Source organism: Protobothrops mucrosquamatus, unplaced genomic scaffold, assembly GCF_001527695.2.
Source record: "Protobothrops mucrosquamatus isolate PMUCROS unplaced genomic scaffold, P.Mucros_1.0 scaffold5116, whole genome shotgun sequence".
NCBI lineage: Eukaryota > Metazoa > Chordata > Lepidosauria > Squamata > Viperidae > Protobothrops > Protobothrops mucrosquamatus.
The window spans coordinates 35,184-53,683 of NW_015390991.1; the positions used below are offsets into that span (position 1 = coordinate 35,184).

The window sequence follows — 18,500 nt, forward strand, 5'->3', positions numbered from 1 at the left end:
TCCAAAAGCTAATCTTCATTGGAGGAATCGTTTCTCACTAGCAGCAATAATGTTAACAACAATTTTAATTAGGAAGATATTAACTTGAGTTTTTCTCCATCCCAGCTGCTTTTCAGCTAAAAACAAACATTGGGAAATCCCATCACACTCCCACAGAAACACATGTAATTTGGCATTTAGTATGTTATACAGAAAAAGACGTATACAGACTAACAAATGTATTTGCTATAAAATGTAATTTTTGCAAAATAGCACATTTTAAACAGTATCATCAAGAAATATTTTCAGTGATAATGCAACCTGTATAATTAAGAAAGGTATGCTGAATATGATATAAACAATAAAGACATACTTTAAAATATTTTGGCTGCATTACAAATACACATGGATATTAGAAAGATATTTAAATTATCAATATATTGATATATAATTCAATAATCAATAGGAATTATCAACATCATTAGTAAGTAATCATGTGTTTTGTTCAAAGATGTAGGCAGCTTTAAGATAAGAGAGACATACTGATTAGTAATTGATTAACAGGTAAACATTCTTTTTGCAAGAAGTGTGATAAAGGTGTCAATGGACCAATAACATAATATGGAGTGTGATTATGAATAAATGCTCCCATAAGCCACTTAATACCTGTTATTAAGCTATACTTGGAAAATAACATAATTAACTTTTCCATGATCAATTATACTTTTATGGAGGCATGTTAGGAATCTTTTTGCTCAGAACTTCATGAAAACATATAATTTGATCATTCATGATTTTGCCTGCAATTTTAAGGCTATCTGTGGGATCCTAGGCGAGCATTAGCACCATATTTTTTGTCAGCATGGATGTGAATTTGATGATTGCAGTTGTACTAGGCAACACAAGGTAGAGGACATTTGTCCTTGCTTTCATCTTCTCCTTTGGCAATTTTACTTCGGACAGCATCCCAGAAATTGAAAATTTTTCTCACAGTATTGCTTTACTTTGTTTGTATCAGGAAGCCTGATGATCTAACCATGAATGTTACATGTTTTTGATATTCTAGCAGGAGCCAGGGAAGATGGAAAACTCCTGAATCAAAAATTTCTGCTGCTGTTGCCTCTATTGCCTAACCAGATAAGTGAGAAATAAATGGCAAAACTTAAGATATTTGGAGAGTGACTGGGAAAGGCATGAAGAAAAGGAAGAGGGTTGACAGAACTGCAAATAATCCTATAAACTGACATGCATGAATAATACATATAGACTCTGGAATATTTACTCTATGGATATACTGTATAAATATACCTTACCTTACTATTCCTTCATTAAAATATGTCCATTTGTAATAATTTTCCAGACATTTTGCCAAAACAATAAATCTAATTAAATTAGAAAAATATAATTCAACTGGAAAAATCTGCAGAAATTAATATCTTTGGAAAGGATTTTGAAGCTGGTAACTAGAGGTAGTCTGAATATGAAACTAATCATAAATTTAATGTGTGTGTGTGTGTAAACATATGTACATATACTATGAAAAACAAACTTTTAAAATTTGCTTTCAGATCACTAAGTATATTTGTCTGTTACAATGTAATTTGTTCACACTGTTGAAAATGAGCTAAGAATTCTTATTTTACAGGTATTTTTCTTACATTGTGAAAGCAATTCTATGTATGTGTTCCATTTAAATATTGCTCATATAAATAGAACAAACTCCTATCTGTTTTGAGACCAATACATGCAAATTATATAGTTATGCAACTAGAAATCAGATTCTGAAGCTGAAGCTCAAATAATTTGGCTACCAGGTATGAAGAGCTCCTGATTAGGGAAAGATTGAAGGCAAAAGGAAAAGGGGACAGCAGAAGATGAGATGGTTAGATACTGTCATTGACACAGTGGGCATGAGTTTGGGTATATTCCAAGAGACAGTGGAAGATGATGGGGAGGGCTGGCATGCTGTGGTACATGGGGTTGCGAAGAGTCAGACACAACTTAGCAACTGAACAACAACAAAGAAATCATAAGAGACATCGCCCTGAGTATTATTTCATTTTTTTCTTTCATTTTTCTGATATTAGCAATATACATACCTGATATAATGACTAATTTTTATGAGGATGGTACAATATCAAAACTCTGCTCCAGAAGTTTTTACCAAGTGATAAATAGACCATTTCACAAAGTAGCTAACTAATATGGATAAAGAAGCACTAATTCAGAAAATGTCACAAAGCAGAAGTTTTCCAATATATGGTCTATTTTGGTATGACAGCATTGTGTTACCTTGAAAATTTGGGACACCAGGTATTGGAGTCATAGTTATTTCTTTTTCTCTGACATTGCATGAGTGTGAATATTTGAAATCATAAAACTGTTAGTAGAGTGACACTAATGACTTCATTTCTGTTTGGATTGAAAAGTGCTTGTTTTTCTGGATGACACAAGCATAAACATCTTGTTTGTGTTTAGTGCTTGTCAACTGTACTACTGTATGAGGTTATGCAAAGTCATATTCTGGGCTTTGTATTTTACTTTGAGCATATTTTGAACATATTTCGGCTTTAAGACTTGTGTGTGTATTTGTGGCTAGTCTGAGATTTGCTGAACACTTTAATTTTAAATGGAAAGTGATTAAGACAGTAGGTTTCAGGTGGTTTAGCATAAAGATTCAATTATTTGGCCTGTTGTTTGCAATGCCAAAGTCCAGGTTCCTTTCCAGGCGTCTCCTTGTAAAAAACATCATACATCAGCGCTGAAGAGGAAGATGACAGGAATTTCCTTCACCATTAAAATCAAGGTGATGTTGCTAATGAAGGGAAGAAGAGAAACATGGAAGCTGATCAGATGCAAGTGTAATTAGAAAAAGCTGGCTTGTACTGTGCTTTAGTCCTGTAGCCATAATAACTCCTCTTCAGGTCCTGGGCAGGCATGTCCCTGGGTTGGTTATATATCTTAAAACACCTGCTTGCAACCGGTTGGCTGGGCCAGAACACTGGCATTGGAACAAGTTAGCACAGGCACTACAGCAGTGGTTCTCAACCTTTTTAATGCCGCGACCCCAACCGGTCGTAAGTCGAGGACTAAACCGATCGTAAGTCGAGGACTAAACTGGTTGTAAGTCGAGGACTAAACCGGTCGTAAGTCGAGGACTTTCCCTGCCCGGGAGCGCCGCGCATGCGTGGTTCAGCCCCCTGCGCCGGCCGAGGCGTAGCTGGCAAGCGGCAGAGACGGAGCAGGCCGACCACCAGCTGGCCCAGCCCAAGGGAGGTAAGGCACCCGCCGGAAAAGGGGAAAAAAAATGGCGGACAAAAAAAATGGCGGACAGCCTTGCTTGGCGACCCCCGTGAAATGGTCAATCGACCCCAAATGGGGTCCCGACCCACAGGTTGAGAACCACTGCACTACAGGAACCGTTTTAGTAAGAGGCAAAACTAATATTTCTTCGCCACCGCATAAGAAAGGCTCTCAGGAATTCTTCCTCGCCGCCTGAGGTAAGCCCGCCTACAAACCTGTGCGGGGTGCCCCCCCTTCCCCCGAGGCAACTGGCGCGGGAGAGAAAAGGCGCCCGTGACAGGACCTCGCCGGGCGTTGCACAGGCGCCTGCTTGGTGCTCGGTGGCCCTGCGCGCGCTTTGTGCGCGCGAGGGAGCGCGTGTGGTGGCAACGGGCCGGGGAGAGAGAATAGCGGGGGGGGGGGGGGGAGGCTGTGCCTGGGCTGGGAGGAGAGGCTCTTCCACGCTGCACTCAAGTGACATTCAGGGCGAACGCCACATGTTTCCCTCAGCCAGCCGGGCAGGCAGCGAATTAAGAAAGGCGCCCGGACAGACGCCTTTTCCCTCGACTGGCCTAAATGTTTTAAAGTAAACTCATTGCTAGCCGTCGCTGACTCTCAGGCTGCCAAAAGATCCTCTCCACTCCCGGCTAGCGCCAATTTCGCCTCAAGTCTCTTTTACCTTTGGAGAGTTTGCCTCGCTTGAAGAAGGGAAAGAATATAAGCAGCCTTCGCCTATCCTTCTGCCCGCTAAAAAAACAGAAGAAGAACAAAATCCAAGAAAACGAGCGGCCGAGGGCTACGACTTGGAGGGAAAGTCTTTCAGTTTGCTTCTCCCGCTCTTCGTGGCAGGCAAGGAGCTCCGGGCGAGCTTCGGTCCTCCTTCGGAGCCAAGTCTCAGCGCCTGACGAACTTGGGGGCAAGGTCGGCACGGGCCAGTCGAGGCTGGTCCTTCAGGTAAGCGGGACGCCAGGCAAGGTTTTCCGCCCGGCCACGGCGGGTGAGGGAGCGTCGGCTGGAGGAGGCTGGCTGGCCACCGAGGTCGCTCGCCGAATTGGGGGCGCTCCTAGAGCCGCTTGTGCGGCTAGGGCAGGGGTAGGCAACCTGGGCTCTTTTATGACTCGTGGACTTCAACTCCCAGAATTCCTGAGCCAGCCGTGCTGGCTCAGGAATTCTGGGAGTTGAAGTCCACGAGTCATAAAAGAGCCCAGGTTGCCTAGCCCTGCCCTAGGGAATTCTGAGCCTTTGGACAGGATCTTGCTGGTGCTTTAGAATAGTTGAAGTTAGGCGTAAGGAGAGCCAGGTCTGCTCCGCACCTGATTCTCTCTCCGGAGTCTGCGGAGGGGGGGAATCTGGGCTTCTGCTTCGAACTCAGCCTGTCCCGGTAGGCGCTCCAAGAAGTCCTTAGGAGCCCTGCAGATTCCCGAGAGCTGCGCCGCGGGTGAGACGTAAGATTTTTTAGCATCTTGGGGAACTTGTAAATTTACGTGGGTATTCTCTCTCATCTCTTTGTCTTCTCCACCTTCTTCAGTTTTATAATCGTAACCAATTAATTAGGTTGTTTGCCACAGTGGACTGCCCAGCACAAAGCTCTGAAAAAGATGGCATGCAGTAGAGCAGGGAGTAGTCAACCTTGGCTCTTTTATGACTCGTGGACTTCAATTCCCAGAATTCCTGAGCCAGCTTAGCTGGCTCAGGAATTCTGGGAGTTGAAGTCCACGAGTCATAAAAGAGCCAAGGTTGACTACCCCTGCAGTAGAGAGTGGAACTTTAAAAAAAAGGACATTCTAATTTCGATAGACAAGGTCCGATCTCTCTTAGGAACTTAAATCTGTAAAGTTTTATGAAGCCTGATTTTTTTTTTTACCCCCAGTCCCAGAGTAGCACCATTTCTCTTTTTATATTCTTGTAATTTTTGTTGGCTTTCCACAATCTTTTGATGAGACAAATCTGCCTGCCAGTTTTAATCCTGTTTGTCTTCGCTTTGGCACGTGTATCCCTTCCCTAACAACAGTGTGCCTGTCACTGGAAAGGAAAGAGAAGGAACAACCGGAGTTCATCTTTTCCTCTGCCACTTGGTGGTGTGGGACCGTTTCCATGAGATTCAACTTCGCAGAGTTGCTCACAAGGTTTCATTCTTTTCCTTCGCTCCAAAGTTACTTTCTGTCCTGTTCCTTCCCATTCCCTGCGGTTTAGTTGATGTAACACCTGAGGAACTGAGCAAAAGCTCCCTATCAGACTTCTTAGAACCAGTAGAAGTTAAGTAACTGCAATGAGTTTGTAGAAGGTTCCTGTCTAAAAGCTTTTCAGTTTTGGTGCGTGGAATGTTTGCTTATGTATGTTGGTTCTCTTTCAATCCAACAGTAACATATCCTTTTCTAAGGTGGACCATTTAATATTTCTACTGCAAAGTGTTTCACAAAATACAGACCAGACTCATGTGGCAGGTTTGCGTTCAGAAAGTTGTTGCAAAGGGGAAAGCAAGAAATACAGAGTAACAAAGAGGAACAGGGATAGATAAGAGGCAGAATGACCTTTATATCTAATTTAAGTTCTTACCATTCCATCTATGAATGTAAATACTTTCTTCCAATGTTTTCTGCAGCCTAACTGCTTAGACGTTATTGCCTCCATCTATATCATCATCATAGCCCTTCCAAGCAAAATCTAAACTATCAAGCTGAAGTGTAATTAGTTGTTTAAAAACACTGTCAGAATATGTTCAGCGATGTAAATTTTCATTTTTGTTTTCAATTTTTGGTGTCTTTTCCAAATTTCAGTAATAGTTGGTCCTGAGGATTATTTTCAGTTTTATCTTCTACTATGTTTAAAGTGCTTGCTATTTATATATATGTATGTATGTGTGTGTGTGTGTGTATACATATACATATTATACAAAATATATGCAAATAAATAAAAGAAAATATTTTTTAAAAAATATGTCCTGTTTTCAAGAGACCTACTGCATATGATTATTTATTATTAAGCATACATTTTGCAGAAATAAATATGCTTTTTAAATGATTTTAAAATGGTTTTCACTGCTGCATTTCTGGAAATTCTAGTGGAATAGCTTTGCAGTTGATTTTGGCAATAACCCGGCTTTAATTAAAGCAAAGTAATAGAACATGAGCTAGTAGAAGTGAAAATTAATTACTTATGGATTGTATTAGACATTTTAGTTCACAGAATTGAAAGCATGATTATGAAACATCTCTTCATTATTTGTAAGTGGAACTTTTTAATCTCTCAAGTAATATATAATTGGTGAATATCTGTATTCTTTGTACTGGACCTCTTTAATATTTCCGTGATTAAGTATTGTAACTTTCTTCAAGTTAGATAACTTAGTGATACAGATCAGTGCAATATTTTGCCAATACTACTGAGAAATGGGGAAGGAGTGGAGAGACAATGCTGTCTTGAAACAAGTGGAAACATGGGCTAAGATAGGGAACAGAAGATTCTGTTTATAGCTTTTCAGCTCTGTTGTTATTCTTGACCACTTTTTAAAAACAAACAATGCACCAACACGAGTATGTGAAATTTGCATTGGAAAATAATATAGATATTCACAATAAAAAGATTTTGAAAAGATAATCTGTTTATTTTGGAATCAGTAATAGTGTAGGGGAATTATAATGTTAATATGGGATCAAATTCCAATCATAACATCTTTTTCAAGGATTTGGTTAGTTACTCTCTGTGCTCAACTCTGTAAAAATGATTTCAGAGTCATTTGAGTGGCTTAGATTTTTCCTTTTTTAATCTTGATAACTGAACCAAAATCAGATTTTATCTCAGATATTTTTCCACATACATCTCTGTTTGACTAGTCCACTGATAGTGGAATTATTTCAAAACAGGTCTTAGACTGCAGTCCTATGAACACAGCAGCTTTATTTTGAGTAAACTTGTGTAAGTCTCAGTTGCATATCTAATATTATATGACATTAAAGAAGTATCCAGAAATGTATTTAGAGGTAAAAGATAATTGAAATATGGGATAATTCTATAATATTAAACTTGCTTTTTGTTAGAAAACTATAGCCCTTAAAATTGATTTAAGTGTTAGGCAGCTTTGAAGGTAATCTTTAAATCTTTAATAAATTAGTACAAATCTGGTAATCCATGATTTAGATATAGTTCTTGTCTTTAAAAAAGGAGATTTGATTATTGGTTTAATGCTATAAATTCCATGTAAAATGTGTATCTTAAACACAAAAGTCTCTTCAAAATGAATGATGCTGATGTATTTACAAATCTATTCTGCCCTTTTAAAAAGTGTATATTAGTTAGTAAACATAATCAACAATTTCATTTTGTAATTATATTCAAGATCAGATAAAAATGTTTTAGACTTGGCTATTAGTTTTAAAAGATATGCTAGGGAAAACAGTCCAAAAATCTAATTTAAATTGAGGTAAAGTAATGCCACATCCAGTCTGTGGTGCTTTCTTGGAATGAAGTGACAGCTTTAACCTAAGAACATCTGAATTCTCGCTTCAGTTACAATAGAGCTTTTTTAGAAGAAAGTATGCCTTGTTTATGCATTCATTTAAATGCATTACATTTTTCATTTTTTAAAATTACATGATTTTTTTGAAAGGACTGCTTTTGGTCTCCTCTTTTAATCGTGCCATAAAGCTTGATTTAATCATTTAAATTTAACTTATAAATACAAATGTAACATATTCTATTATTGTATTTTTGTAATTCTGGTTACTTTTACAGAAGATTATATTGTAATATAACTAATGATATACACAAAAATACTATCAATATGAAGCTATTTTGGATTGTCTTTTGGAAAATAAAGTAAATTTTGTTTGTTACTTTTCATGTGATAATCATACTATGGATTATAAGTCCGTAAGCTAATATGATTAAAATAAACAATTCTTTTTTCAAATGCAATACATTTTAAGAAAATTTATTTCTTGAGGAGTATTTGATTTACCTTTTGGTAAATCTTAAAAATTTAAAAATACAAATCTTAAAAATTCTTAAAAATAAGAAATGGTGGAGTTTTAAAATAATGTGTAATACATTGCCTTTAATTTAATGTTTGGAAGTTGTACAATTAGTACCATGGAACAGTGATTGTAAGATCTGTTGAAATTCTACATTTCAGTATATTTTTGTGGAGTTTTTAAAAGCAAATACAATATTTTTATAACCTGATAAACTAGAATAATATAAATGAAGGATATTTATTTATATTTATATTTATTGATTAGCATGTTAGATATATATTCACCTTTTCCTTGGGAGCTTAAGGCAGTGTACATGGCAGTCCCCAATTTATTACGATCACAGACTAGCACAAAAGTTAAACATCAGAATAAATATGTTCCCTAAAAATTATAGGAAAATAACTAAGCAAAGTAGTAATATGAATAAGAATATGTAGTTCTTTATGTGTTTCTTCCTGCAGCAGTACAAAATTTTGCTACTGCATTGGTAGCTGGAAGGAGATAGTTCATGTAGAAATTATCTGATCTCCCTAGAAATCTCTCTAATAGAGGGAGAATACAGTTGATCTGATGTCCCTGTAGAACTTGCAGCACAATAGGACATGTGAGATATCTTCAACTTCCTCATTGCCATGTGTACACATCACTCAGTTATTGGAGTTTTATCATATCTGCCCCTATTTATCAGACATTGTCTAATTATAAAATTGTAGATGTTATAATTAAATACAGAAAATAATGTCTGATCTTGATGTATTTTAACAGTCAACTTAAATTTAATCCAAAGAAGAAGAATACTACCTGCAACATTATCCATGTTTTATAATTGGAAGTAGTTAACCATGGACTTACCTGCCTTGCCTAGTTTTCTTATAGAACACAACAAGTAGACAAGACACACTAGAACTATTGATTCTACGGGACAAAAGGCAACAATGACTTTTTTTTAATTAATTTTCTATTTACTGTTCCAAGCATAGGACATGTTCTTCTGCTCCACTACTAATGTAGTGTTTTTCTCCTTAAGGGCACATATTCACTTCATTTAGTGTGCTTCAGATGACTGCAGATTAAATCCAGCAGTTAATTTGCAAAGGATGAAATGAGTCAATAGCTTTGCTATTTTTTAAAGTTACACTTTATCATAAATTTGCAAAGAGCTAAATGATTGTAATACTTAACTAAATGGAAGGCTGCTGATTTGAAAGTCAGCAGAAGCATTTTAGCCTTTTTAAAACAAGTTACTGTTTTTTATTGCATGAATGCTCCACTTTTCCTTATAATTTTTTAAAAGTTTAATTTTTTTTCAGTCATTTCAGGTGTAAGGGTTAACTCACAAATTAACCAAACTAACCTATGTACTGTTGGCAAATTTGTGTTTATAAAGCCAGATTTGTAGCCATTATCTTCAGTAACTAACGTTATGCGAAAAAGCATTGGTAAGAGAAGAATAAGAAAGACTTTTGGTTTAAGTTGCTTGTTTTATCTGCATATGCGCAGTATATAAATTTTGATGCTTTAAATTTGTATATGCATGCATATATACACATGTGCCTATGTATGTGTCTACATACAAGAAGCCATTCCCCTCCCCATACCCCCATATAAATTCCAGAATGGAAACTTTTGCTGGTTTCTATCATGACTATTTCCTACTTGAATTGATAATTGTCTCCAAAAGTATTTTGTAATTAGAAGAGTTTTAATAACAAAGACATTTAGGAAGAAGTGTTTTTGAGCAGAAAAACAATGAGAATGGAAAGATCAAGATCAATTTTGTATGGTTTTTTCCTCCAAATAAAAACAGCTAAATAAAGCATGCTTGTTTAAATGCAGAAATAATGTTATGTATAGTATGACTTTAAAGGATGTAACTTCATGCATAATTATATGAAAGAAATATTTGAATAAACCTGTATATGATCAGGCTGCATATAAGCCTAAGACTGTAAATATAAATTTTAAGAAAAATGTGTATTTATGAGGAACAGCTGCCTGAATAGCAATAGATACTGAAGAGAACATATAAACAATTCCTTTGCCTTGATGAAGTAAAGAAAACATTTTTAATCTTCTTTCATCAGTGGGGTTTTATTTATGATTATAAATGAGTGTATTGCTGTCACCATTCTTTCAATAAAAATTCCTTTGTATGCGCAGATAGCATATTTAATGAATTCTAAACTCTCTGTTCAAATACTAGGAAAGACTCAAACTAAATAGTAATAAAAACACAAGAAGATGATTTATTATTTTAAAAGACTGCAGTAGGCTATTACTACAGAGATTTTCTCTTAATAACCCAGGGGAAGAAATCATAACTACTGAATATGAATGCTTCAGAACTGAATAAAGTCAGATGTATGTATGAAAAAAATCAAGGTGAGAAAAACCTAATATATATTACTTAAAGCATCAATTTATTATTTTCAGAATACTGTAATTATTATTGCAATTTGAAAAAATTACTCTCCCCAAGAAATGTTATAAAGTAGCTGTAATTAGTTGCCACTGAAATTAGTAATATGAATTTGCCATAAATCTGAGCCACTGTAGGTACAACTATATTTATATGATTAAATAATGAAGGTGATACAAAAAAGGAAATTGAACAGTGTGTTAAATGTGGTTGGCAGGCATTTGGCAAATTAAGCATAATTTTCAAGAACCTTCCCCCCAATACCTGAAGAGAAAACTTTTCGATCAGTATGTGCTACCTGTTCTAACATATGCCAAAGAAATATGGACACTAACCTCACAATTAATACAAAAACTACGATTGGCGCAAATAGCCCTGGAAAGACACATGCTCGGCATCACAGGACAAGATAGAAAGACTTGCACATGGATTAGAGAACAAACAAAAATATATAATGCCATCAAAAGATTAAAGAATTGAAATGGAAAGGGGATGGTCACATAGCAAGAAGAACTGATAGCAGGTGGATTAAGGTAGACATAGAATGGATTCCAATTGATAAAAACCATCCACAAAAGAGACTTAAAACAAGATAGAGCAATAACATCAGCAAGTATTGCAGGTCCAACTGGCAAAGGAAAGCTTAAGACTTCATTGGTTGGAAACATGCAGAAGAGGCCTTCATCCTGCTAGAATGATGATGATGATGATGATGAAATCAATAATGAATTGACATATGCAACAAAAATAACTGCTTATTGCATATTTATATTTAATGATATTTTATGGAAAAATAATTAGCATAATATTTCAACAAGAAGAAAGAGAAGCAGAAGAATGATTTACTATAATGAATACAAGTAAAAGTATTAGTATGAAACACTTAGTATGATACTGTACAAGCTCTTTGTTAGAAGTTATGCATACATAAAATTACTTGTTTTGCAAAAGTTCATCTTAATGACCATCCCTATTGACATTTATGTAACAGTATGACTTTGGTCTTAAAATCTCCATATTTTGTCCAGGTGACAAAAGCTTGCTATAAAATAATATTGCCATTTTCATTGATTTGATGACAGCTTTCACTGACTTGATCACAATACCTAAAATTTCTAAAAAGCTAATCAGGATCTATTCTGGGCTAGTATTTGATAGGCAACAAGAACATCCAAGGGCAGTAAGCTAAACTGGAACATCCTAGAAGACAATTCAATTCAATATTGTTGCCAATAAAAGAATATGTGGAGCAGAACAAGAAGTAATGGCAAGATGATTATTAGGGATCCAAAGACTATAATGACTATAAAATGTGGATTCAAATAGCAAGCGTACATAAATTGAATACACCAGATTCTTAATAAGGTTATATGAATATAGTAATGAAAGTATCTTTATCAGCTGAGACATCTAAGAAGTTATTCCTTGTGTTAGTAATACTTTACTGTTATTGATGTGATGAATATAAATAGAATTTGATCCTGTTTATTTTTTTAATACATATGTTGCATTAGATAACAATGTATCTTCCAAGAATATGTTCTATATGTTCTATAGTCCTGCAAGCTGAAACGTCATTCGGTTGGCTGTAATTTCTTCCTTATTCTTTATCTGCTTGCTTACAGAACTTATAATAAAGCTTATATATACGGAATTGTGCCCTCCTTTGCTACATGGCTACACTTCCACATATATACATAATATTCCTTTTCTTAGATTACATAAAGTAACAGTGTTTGAAATTCCACAAAATAGCATAGTTACCAACAGCTTGACATATGTTAAAAAATACAACTTTAATATTTTTAAACTGTGAAATATTGAAACATCCAAGCTATGGGAGCATTTTACAATAATAATTATGAAATTCATATTGGACTTATTGGTCCGGCTTTTTATCTTAGTCTGTGTCACTGTCAACAGGTATGGTGTTTAATTTTCTACTTTTTGATTTACATGTGTATTTGAATTCAAGAGGAAAGTATGTTTTTCTAGTTGGATATATATTCATAACTTTGAAAAACTGAAAAGAAATATGCTGTAAGCTACGTTTTCTTGCTTACCCACAGGCTTTAAAAAGAGTGACTATAAATGTCAGCATTTTGCATTTGATGTCTAAAATCTGATTCAGTTGCAGGAGTGAAAATGTAGCCTCTATTTTTAAAAATGTGTTCCTATTCTTGGAATTGGATGGTAGATAGTCATATGATCTTGAAAAAATACATGACTGCTCTAAGGTATTGCAAATAGATGCCATATTTGCATTCCTATAGATTTTGAAGCACACTTTGAAGACTGAATCTGAAGAATTGCACAGTCCTATTAAGAAGCAAAGAATATTTGCTCTGACATTTCTGTTAAGGTAACTGTGAGAGTGATCTTGGAGTTCTAGTGGACAATCACTTAAAGGTATGAGCCAGCAGTTGTTGCAGCTGCGCAGCTGTCAAAAGAGCCAACACAGTCCTAGCCTGCATTAACAGAGGGATAGAATCAAGATCACGTGAAGTGTTAATACTACTTTATAATGCCTTGTAAGACCACACTTGGAATATTGCATCCAGTTGGAGTCACCATGATATAAAAAAGATACAAAAAAGATGTTGAGACTCTAGAAAGAGTGCAGAGAAGAGCAACAAAGATGATTACAGGACTAGAGGCTAAAGCATACGAAGAATGGTTGCAGGAATTGATTTGCCTAGTTTAATGAAAACAAAGATTAGGGGTCTTTCTGACAGCAGTGTTCCAATGTCTAAGGGGCTGCCACAAAGAAGAGGGGGTCAACCTATTCTTCACAGCATCTGATGGTAGGACAAGAAACAATGGATGGAAATTAAACTAAGTTCTCCAAAGATGGGCTCCAGCACGAGTCCAAAAACTCAGAAGAATAAATCTTTGGTTCTGGTGACCGATCCAGATTTGATTTTGCAGCATTATCCTGGGAGATGTATATTTGTCTTCATTCATAAGGAGAGATTTCCTGACAGAACAATTAATCAGGGAACGAGTTGCCTCCAGAAATTGTGCATGTTCCAACACTAGAGGTTTGGACAACCATTTGTCTAAAATGGTATAGGGTTTCTTGCTTGAGAGTTGGACTAGAAGACCTCCAAGGTCCCTTCCAACTCTATTATTCTATTAAATGAATAGGAAAATCTAAAGTGATTCTCTTTAACTTAAGTCCACAATGGTTTCTTCAGTTTATGCATTTTGTATGTATGTATTAATTGGTTTTTTCATTTTGTATAGTTGCCCATTCACCATATAACTTCAGATGCTGAAGAACTAATTAAAATATTTTTAAAAATCAACAAAATCTCCAAACCCATTATGCCTGGGGCATACCTACACTCACACCAACAGGCCCTCCAAATGCTTCAGTAAAAATTGTTAATGCCATTAAGGTCAGAATATATGAAATATTTTATTCTACAAGGCAGGTGCAGAGAACTTGTAAATGAAACAAATAATAAAATTAAGTATTTATCAAGTATGTGAAAAATAAAATATTTACTAGTACATTAAAAATCAGATGCTAAATTATGTTTCTCCTTATTTACTAGAAAATTTCTGGAATACTGACAAAAAATAAGAAAACAAATTCTTTTAATTTTGCCTAAATAAAACTGATATTTTATTTATGTTTGAAATACCATTCCTATTGTCTATATATTCATAAACGCATACTGTTTGTTCATTAATTAACAGTGCTTATGATTGGGATAGCATTCAACAGCAAAATAAAATATCACAATAAACCATTGATTTGAAAGAACAAAAACTTTTCCAGATTACTTGAAAGCAAATGTAACTGAGCTTTATTTGGCTGATTAATGGATTGCAATAATAATTGTCTTGTATTAGAAGTTCGTTTGTTTTGCAGAAAAAGAATTTCACAATGTGGTCACTTCTGCCTTGAGAAAATATGACTTAGTGACTAGAAACCTATTATGGAAATTTTGCATAAAAAAGAAAAGAAATGTAACTTAAGGTTTTGATTAGAATAGAAAAGAGTCATGAGATAATTTTAGAGAGACAAGTTAAGGTACAATTGTACTTACAACTGCTGTGAGGAAGACCAGATGCCACTTCTTTATATCTTTATATTCTTTTCTGCTATTTTTCTTCTACTTTTTTTCTTTCTGCACTTTTAGCTTTTTCTTTTTCCCCCCATTTGAATTGAATCAAATACTTTATTTGGCCATGTGTGATTAGAATTTGTCTCCGGTACAGAATCGCTCAGTGTACTTTCAAAGCAACGGAGATGATGATGATAATGATGATAATGATGATAATGATACAGTACCAATAAAAGGTAAAAGTGAAGAAAATAATAAAAATGATAAATAATAATACTGCAGCCACGCTATATGAGTTAACAGAACTGTGTGAATTAGGTGTTCAGCAAAGTGATGGTATGATGGGGAAAAACTGTTCCTGTATCTAGTTGTCTCGGCATATACTGACTCTATAGCGCTGTCACAAGGAAAAGAGTTGAAATAGTCTATACCAAGGATGTGAGGAGTTTGCAGATATCTTCTCAGTCCTCTTTCTGACCCATGCAATATACAGGTCTTCTATGGAAGGCAGACTGGTTGCAATTATTCTTCTGTAGTCTTGACTATCCGTTGGTGTCTGTATCTGTCCTGTTTGGTTGCTGTATCAAACCAAACAGTTATAGAAGTACAAATAACAATAATTCTTCTCTAAAACTGTGTCAGCAGCTCCTGAGGCAGTCTGAACTTCCTGAGTTGGAGCAGGAGGAACATTCTTTGTTGTGACATTTTAATGATGATTCTTATGTTAAGTGTCCATTTCAAGACTTGGGAGATTATAGAATTCAAAAACTCTACTGGTAATACTGTGCTGTCAAATATAGTAGGAGGGGGCTTCTCCTAAATTCCACTCTCATTTCTACAGTTTTAAGTATGGTCAGCTCTAGATTGTTAAGGCTGCACTACAAAGCCGGTTGTTCCCCCTTCCACCTATTGTATATGCAGACTCAACATTGTCTCGAATGAGGCAAATGACCATGATATCATCTCCAAACTTCAGAACTTTAACAAACAGTTAAACACTTTCTTCTTTTTCATTCTAGTTTAGTTTATATTAGTTTTTATTATAGTTATGAAGACTTTCAAACAACAAACAGAAAATATGATCCACAAAGATGGAAACATGCATACTTGTGAAATTATATTAAATAAATATTAATTTATTTTATTCCCTTTAAAACATGTTCTTTTGATGAGTGCTGTTTTAAGGAACTGGGCATACATGTTTAATAATAAATAAAATTTACTGTCACTCTATTGTGTATTCAGTCAAAGTCAGAATACTGTATGTCAATGCCAACGTTTGTTGGTCAAAGAGGGAAAGCTGCAATAAGGAGGTTTGATTTTAATACAATGGGTCCTCCTTCTGCTGATGCTACTAATACATATTGCTTGCAAGGCTGAAGAAGAGCCTAGGGCTGGGGAAGAAACATTCCCCTGCATAAACTGGAGAGATGATGATATTGATATCCTAGGCATTTACTATTGTATTCTGTTGCCAAGAGTTGAGGGTAAAGAAAGAAAATAAATTGAATTCTTTTTTTTAATGTCTGTGACACATAATGGTAGCAGTAAGAGGCTGAGAGGCTGTCCCTTATTACCAAAGATAATATATTGTGAGTTCAAGGATCACATGCTATAAGAGCACTTCAAACTTGCATTTGAAGATCAGTGCTGTACTGACTACATTGATTGCAAAGGATTAGTAGCGGGAGGACTTCAGGCATCTTTCAATTCTGAGGATGTTTAAATCTGTGTTTATGCATTATCTGAGAGGTCTTCCAACCTTTGGTAGCAGGTGGTAACTCATGTTTCTAACTAGAAAAAGTTACCTGTTTTCAGGTAAGGAACACAGCTACACATTGGTTGAAGCAGGCGTAATACATCAATGTGATTCAAAGCATCAGATCTGATATGTGTGCTGTTGCATAAGATGATTTTGGATTACCAGCCATTCAGAATATTTTGGATTAACTGATTCTAGTGCCTGTTCCATATAGTTGGCCCAGATTACCAGTTCCTTTCACTTCAAAAGCTGGTGATACTTCTCTATCATTGATGTCATGAACATGTTTGTGGACTGCTGTAAGCAACAAGTCTCAATGTTTACGTCCACTTCATGCCAGACTTTGAACTACTTGAGTTAGAGTGCTGTATCCATCAGGAGACCTTGTTTGTCCTAATTGGCATTGTACCAGTGCTCTTATGCACATGTGGTATAAGACTATTGGTTATTTCCACCAAAAGGGGAGGAAAATCCTAGTATCATATCAAACAACTTATACTGGATCACTCAGGATGTCCCACCAATGGAACTTTGGTTACCTGTGGTTCAAATGAAGCTGGATTTTATGTTGGTGGGTTAATGTGTATCATACTTAAAAGAAAAGTAGATGGAATGCTAGAGGTAACATCAAAGATATGCACTGTTTTTTGAGCATCCTCTATATTTCTAAAATTCACACAAAAATAGTGTCAAATATATTAATACATCTTGGTTTAACTGCTGTTTAGTAGGGACATGTGCTGTGGATTACTTGTCCCCTGAAGGTATCTAAAGTGATTTTGGTTTGTTGGCTGTTGGAGATTTGACTATGACTATGCTGTTTCCATCATTTTTAGTTAGCGTCATTAATCAAATCCTGCACCTTCATTAAGCATGATGTTACGTGGTTGCCATTTGCAACCTCCTGCCTGTTTCCCCATTTATTTTGTTTGTGAGAAGCTGGCACTGAAGGTCACGGATGGGGATCACATGACTGCAAGATGCTGCAGCATAATTAATTGTGAGTCTTAATCATTAGGATTGCTATCATATAATTGGGGGGAGCAGAAATAGTCAGAACTTCAAGAACTGGTGGTAAGTATCACTTGTTTTTTGAATGGTCACCATTAAGTAACCATTAAGCAAGGGCCACCTGTAAAGTTTAATCCTAAATGTTGAATGGAAGAGCATGGATTATAAATCTTTTTTAAACCAAAATAATTTCTAAGTGATATGATCAAACATCTGATATTCAAGGTTTTATAGGTCTTGATCATAATAAAAGCGGAACACAGGGATCATATTAATTTACAAGTGATAATCTAAAATATATTTCTGATAGTATAAAATACATTTGACAGATATGGATGCTCTATGGTTCTATATGTAAGGAAGAAATAAAGGATTAAGAACATTTTATTTCTGGATGAAAGATTGCAACTCACAGATATGTCCAATGTAAAAAACTATTTTTTATATATATGTCTTTTAAAATACTAAAAATGCGAATCCTGGGCATTATGTTAACAAATAAGAGAAAAAATCCCGATCTCCTGCTATTCTAACTCTGATGACGCTGGCAGTTTTTGGCCGGACGAAAGCTTAGGACTTTTTTAACCACAGACTTGTTTATATTAAACAGGCTGGTTTATTTTATCCTGGTTTGTTTTTTCTGTTATTTGTTAATATATATATATATATATATATATATATATATATATCCAAATTTCTTTTTTTCTGACAAAGAGTAAAGAATTAACTTGGGAGACTAAGATGGACCATTTCTGGCTTTTTTGCCTTCATCAGTTAGCCATACCCTTTATGGGATTCGAACCTGGAAAGTTATACATACTAGGCAGTGATTTAGTCACTGAGCCACAGGTTCTCTTCCCCCCTTTTGCCAGCAGAGTCAAGGGAGTAATTATAGGGAGTTCAGACAGATCAGTCTGATTGTGAACACCTTGACATTTTCAACTGCATACTGCAGTTTTACTCTTTTTACAGTATCTCTTGCCTTGCCGCCCCCAACT

General features: G+C 35.5%; 1 protein-coding gene across 1 annotated transcript in view; it reads left to right on the forward strand.

Moving 5' to 3' along the window:
- Positions 1-4,025: 4,025 nt before the first annotated feature.
- Positions 4,026-18,500, forward strand: part of NDNF (neuron derived neurotrophic factor) — a 22,422-nt gene continuing 7,947 nt past the window's right edge. The window contains exon 1 of the mRNA XM_015828933.1: positions 4,026-4,215. The gene's annotated coding sequence lies outside the window, so the exon portion shown is untranslated. The remainder of the gene's footprint in view (positions 4,216-18,500) is intronic.